Raw genomic sequence first — 6,468 nt, 5'->3', positions numbered from 1 at the left:
TCATGTATTCAGCTTGACATCTGTGCAGTTGCTTTAGTTTTGACAGATCTCACAAATCAAACATGAATGTGAATAAAATTGACATTTTTCTGTTTTATCACCCTCAAAGCTTCTTATCTGCTGACATGTGAACACAGGCAGCTGAAATGTCTGTGATGTGATAAGTGTGCATGTGTAAAGTTCACATGCGTCATTGCATTGGTTTCACTTTCATGCCATAACATGCAATCTACTATAAAGTCAGATTCACAGCGATAATCTGCAGCTGAAACAATAGTGTTTCCCCGGCACTGCTTTCGGTATAAAAGTTGAGAAATGGGGCTGGGGAAAAGTAACCACTTAAATTCCTAAACAGTTCAATGGATACAAGGAGAGAGCATCCATGATACACTACGTGGCCAAAAGTATGTGGACACCTGCTCGTCGTACACCTCATTCCAAAATCATGGGCCTTTAATATGGAGTTGGTCCCCCCTTAGCTGCTATAACAGCCTCCACTCTTCTGGGAAGGCTTTCCACTAGATGTTGGAACATTGCTGCAGGGACTTGCTTCCATTCAGCCACAAGAGCATTAGTGAGGTCGGGCACTGTTGTTGGACGATTAAGCCAGGCTCGCAGTCGGCGTGCCAATTCATCAAGGTGTTCGATGGGGTTGAGGTCAGGGCTCTGTGCAGGCCAGTAAAGTTCTTCCACACCGATCTCAACAAACCATTTCTGTATGGACCTCACTTTGTGCACAGGGGGATTGTCATGCACACGTTTCCACTTCACAATAACAGTACTTACAGTTGACCGGGGCAGCTCCAGCAGAGTAGACACTTGATAAACTAACTTGTTGGAAAGGTGGCATCCTATGACGGTGCCACATTGAAAGTCACTGAGCACTTCAGTACGGACCATTCTACTGCCAATTTTTTGATTTAACCTTTATTTAACTAGGCAAGTCAGTTAAGAACAAATTCTTATTTACAATGACGGCCTAGGAACAGTGGGTTAACTGCCTTGTTCAGGGGCAGAACGACAGATTTTTACCTTGTCAGCTCGGGGATTTGATCTTTCAGTTACTGATCCAACACTAACCACTAGGCTACCCGCTGCCCCAATGTTTGTCTATGGAGATTGCTGTGTGTTCAATTTTATATGCCTGTCAGCAACAGGTATGGCTGAAATAGCCGTATCCACTAATTTGAAAGGGTGTCCACATACATTTGGCCATGTAGTGTATCAAAATTATAGTTTTAATCATGCAGAGGCTATATAGTGTTTGTTTACATTTACTTTGTTCACAAACAGAGTAAAGCAAAGCTTATATTTTGAGTTCTGATGGGGTACAACAGTTGAACTAAGCTTATGTGGCATTTTTATAAGTTATATTCTTCAACAATCATTTGCTACGAATCATTAATTTAGAAGTCCAAAAATGCATGTAGCACCCACAGATTGTCCCTTTAAAGTAGGGCCTAGGCCTACAGTAATTAAGGTTTTATATGGGTGTATTCATTAATTGGATTCCGATGCAAAACGTTTTGCAACGGAAATCCTTTACTGTTTACTTTAGGAACCAAGCGGACACAAATTCAACCAAACAGGGAGGGACCTACCTACATTGTCCATAAGAAACTCTTAAGAGTAAACGGTTTCCGTTGCAAAAACTGTTTACCATTACTCTAGGAACCAAACGGAATCAAACTGAACGGGACCTACCAGGGGTGTATTCATTACGCCGATTCTGTTGCAAAACGTCTCTTAAACGGAAGCAAATGGACGAAACGAGGACGGACAATAGGTACATTTGGAAAACGCTTTGCCACAAAACGGGAGTTTCTATTGGACAAATTCATGAAGGTCCTGCCCCGTTTCGCTTACTCGGTTTGCTTTAATTTGATTCCTAGTGTAAACGGTAAACATAAAACGTTTTGCAACGGAATCTGACTAATGAATAGGCCTAGACCCCAGGTGTTATGGGGTTGTACCTGGCCCACTCAACAAAAGTGAATGGGAGAAACTCATCCTCTACAATCTGTGTTAATTGTCATATTGATAGCATAATTGTTCTAATCTATAATCCAGGAGGGTAAACATTTGGTGGATAGGCCTAAAAAGGTCCCATAAAACCAGACTAGGCCTACTACAATTGAAGGGATAACGACCTGACTGAACTATCCAATATAAGCATAAAATGGAATTAGCAAAAAAAAAAACTATTTCAATTTAGGTTTCGAAATTACACCAAAATTCAATCTAATGATAAAATAAAAATCATTACTCACCCTGTCTGGTGCTTGTCGATTCGGTCTCGCGCAAAAGGTTTTCGTTGTCATTTAAGCGTCTTTTCATTAATTGGAAACTTCAATTATCCCCAGTCCCCACAAATCCACCGAGATTGAATAAATTACCTACTACTACGGTCACTGAGTTGTAAACAGACATTTGTAATTTAATGGTTTTGGATCGTTCAAATAGCCCGTTGATAAAATGTTGCTATTGTCGTGGTTCCTCCTCAATGCTCGCCTGTTTAACTAAAATATTATTACCTGTTTTACGCCATTACGCACGATTAATTCAGGTATGCGTCCTTAAATAAAAAATACTAATAGCCTATTAATATAATATTCAATAAATATAAATATATTTGACAGATTACATTTAATCTTCTAAACAATTTTGTCCCTCATGTTATTTGAAATATCTGTACTTTGAAAGTTAGGTTTTAATCCTAAAAATATTAACCTGCAAATGTTATATTGATGTTTACCATAATAAAAAGCATTAGTATATGACATTAAAATGTAAGTCGCTCATCTTCTTAAATATAGGTTTGTTTCAGTTGGACACATATTGCTCCTCTCTCAGACGGAGGAAGTCTAGTGGCCAAACACTAGATTTTGTCGCCATCCTCTGGTAAGTGTGGGCCACGCATCACCACAGAGCAGCAAATACATAGTAAAAAATCAAGACAGAAACTGAAGGGTTGTACAGTAATATACATACTATTTTACACTTTTACATATACAGACATTCAAAAAAAAAAGAGTTCTATGTTCTATGACTTACCACACACTCAGACTTTGTTGGGTTAGATATAATAGAGACAGTATATGCTGTAGTATATGCTGTATTCTTTATTCTCAGACTACCACTACTTAAATGCACATTTGTGAGTCTTTTCATTGAAATACATTAAAGGTGATTTGCATCAAAGCACAATTAAGAGATATAGCTTATAGAGAATGAATTATGGGTAAATGACATGTAATGTTGGCATGTAATGTTGACCTCAGAGCCATCCAAATCAATGGTAACAAAGGTAGCAAAACCCTAATCAGATTTAATACATTCCCGGGGCTTACAGCGAAGACTTCAAATCTGAGAGAAATGTTGGTGGAGAGAATTATTAAATTGCTAATTTGGCTGATAGGGCTTGTTTCCCCCACCACTAATGATAATTAACATGCAAATGAGTCTGGGGATCGTAAAGGAGGCACAGCGGTTCTCTGTTCATTACTGACTTAATTACTGTTTGAACAGTGGAATATCATGGTTATAAATGGGAGCATTTCAGGTAATGGGCAGGACAATAATTAGGGTTATGACACCTAGAGAAATGCTCTGTTGTTGGTGCCCCAGCAAACTGATGCCACAGCCATTGAGCGCTTTACTTACTTGGCTTGATATACTGTAAAGGTGAAGTAGACAGTGGTTATTACACTCTGTTTGAACTAATCATTAGACCAACTAAGAGATTCTGCAAAGTGACAGCTATACTGATGTTTGATGAGACAAAGTTAATGCTCATTAATTAGGTGGCTCAAGTGAATGGCCAGTCAGTCCTATAATTTATACTGAACAAAAAATATAAACGCAACATGCAATAATTTCAATGATTTTACTGAGTTACAGTTCATAAGGAAATCAGTCAATTGTAATAAATTAATTAGGCCTTAATCTATGGATTTCACATGACTGAGCAGGGGCGCAACCATTGGTGGGCATAGGCCCACCCACTGGGGAGCCAGGCCCAGCCAATCTCTCCACAAAAGGGCATCATTACAGACAGAAATACTACTCCGTTTCATCAGCTGTCTGGGTGGCTGCTCTCAGACGATCCCGCAGGTGAAGAAGCCGGATGTAGAGGTCCTGGGCTGGCGTGGTTACATGTGGTCTGCGGTTGCGAAGCCGGTTGGATGTACAGCCAAATTCTCTTAAACAACATTGTAGGCGGTATATGGTAGAGAATTTAACATTCAATTCACTGGCAACAGCTCTGGGGGACATTATTGTAGTCAGCATGCCAATTGCACGCTTCCTCAAAACTTGAGACATCTGTGGCCTTGTGTTGTGTGACATACAGATGACGTCGGAAGTTTACATACACCTTAGCTAAATACATTTAAACTCAGTTTTTCACAATTCCTGACATTTAATCCTAGTAAAAATTCCATGTCTTAGGTCAGTTAGGATCACCACTTTATTTTAAGAATGTGAAATGTCAGAATAATAGTAGAGAGAATGATTTATTTTAGCTTGTATTTCTTTCATCACATTCCCAGTGGGTCAGAAGTTTGCATACACTCAATTAGTATTTGGTAGCATTGCCTTTAAATTGTTTAACTTGGGTCAAACGTTTCGGGTAGTCTTCCACAAGCTTCCCACAATAAGTGATTTTTGGCCCATTTCTTCTGACAGAGCTGGTGTAACTGAGTCAGGTTTGTAGGCCTCCTTGCTCACACACACTTTTCAGTTCTGCCCACACATTTTCTATAGGATGAGGTCAGGGCTTTGTGATGGCCACTCCAATACCTTGACATTGTTGTCCTTAAGCCATTTTGCCACAACTTTGGAAGTATGCTTGGGGTCATTGTCCATTTATTTGGAAGACCCATTTGCGACCAAGCTTTAACTTCCTGACTGATGTCTTGAGATGTTGCTTCAATATATCCACATAATTTCCCCTCATGATGCCATCTATTTTGTGAAGTGCACCAGTCTCTCCTGCAGCAAAGCAGCCCCACAACATGATGCTGCCACCACCCGTGTTTCACGGTTGGAATGGTGTTCTTCGGCTTGCAAGCCTCCCCCTTTTTCCTCCAAACATAATGATGGTCATTATGGCCAAACAGTTCTATTTTTGTTTCATCAGACCAAAGGACATTTCTCCAAAAAGTATGATCTTTGTCCCTATATACAGTTGCAAACCGTAGTCTGGCTTTTTTATGGCGGTTTTGGACCAGTGGCTTCTTCCTTGCTGAGCGGCCTTTCAGGTTATGTCAATATAGGACTCATTTTACTGTGGATATAGATACTTTTGTACCTGTTTCCTCCAGCATCTTCACAAGGTCCTTTTGCTGTTGTTCTGGGATTGATTTGCACTTTTCGCACAAAAGTACATTCATCTCTAGGAGACAGAATGCGTCTCCTTCCTGAGCGGTATGACGGCTGCGTGGTCCCATGGTGTTTATACTTGCGTACTATTGTTTGTACAGATGAAAATGGCACCTTCAGGCGTTTGGAAATTTCTCCCAAGGATGAACCAGACTTGTGGAGGTCTAAAAAAAACATTGAGGTCTTGGCTGATTTCTTTTGATTTTCCCATGTCAAGCAAAGAGGCACTGAGTTTGAATGTAGGCCTTGAAATACATCCACAGGTAGACCTCCAATTGACAAAAATTATGTCAATTAGCCCATCAGAAGCTTCTAAAGCTATGACATTTTCTGGAATTTTCCAAGCTGTTTAAAGGCACAGTCAACTTAGTGTATGTAAACTTCTGACCCACTGGAATTGTGATACAGTGAATTCTAAGTGAAATAATCTGTAAACAATTGTTGGAAAAATGACTTGTGTCATGCACAAAGTAGATGTCCTAACCGACTTGCCAAAACTATAGTTTGTTAACAAGAAATTTGTGGAGTGGTTGAAAAACGAGTTTTAATGACTCCAACCTAAGTTTATGTAAACTTCCCACTTCAACTGTAACTGCACATTTTAGTGGCCTTTTATCCTCCCCAGAACAAGGTGCTGTGTAATCATCATGCTGTTTAATATGCCACACCTGTCAGGTGGATGGATTATCGTGGCAAAGTAGAAATGCTCACCAACAGGGATGTAAACAAATTTGTGCACAAAATGAGAGAAAATCTTTGTGCGTATGGAACATTTCTGGGATCTTTTATTTCAGCTCATGAAATTTAGGGTCCAACACTTTACATGTTGCATTTATATTTTTGTTCAGTATACATATGAAGTACTCATACAATAGAATATTCTCTCTGGTATAGTAACATTATACATTTGGTGAAACTTTTTTTCCTATATTACATTCAACAGCAATTTAAATAAGTTATCACTTTAAATCCTATAGTTCTTTAATTAAGCACTATATTTCCATATCCAGCTCCTGACAGGTGCAAGGGGACTCATTACTGTGATTTACAGCCAATAAAAATGTATCTTAAAGCAAAGGAGCTAAT

This window comes from Salmo trutta, chromosome 28, assembly GCF_901001165.1.
Source record: "Salmo trutta chromosome 28, fSalTru1.1, whole genome shotgun sequence".
In the NCBI taxonomy this organism is placed as follows: domain Eukaryota; kingdom Metazoa; phylum Chordata; class Actinopteri; order Salmoniformes; family Salmonidae; genus Salmo; species Salmo trutta.
The sequence above is the reverse complement of the archived record's forward strand: the minus strand, read 5'-3'. Positions refer to the sequence as shown.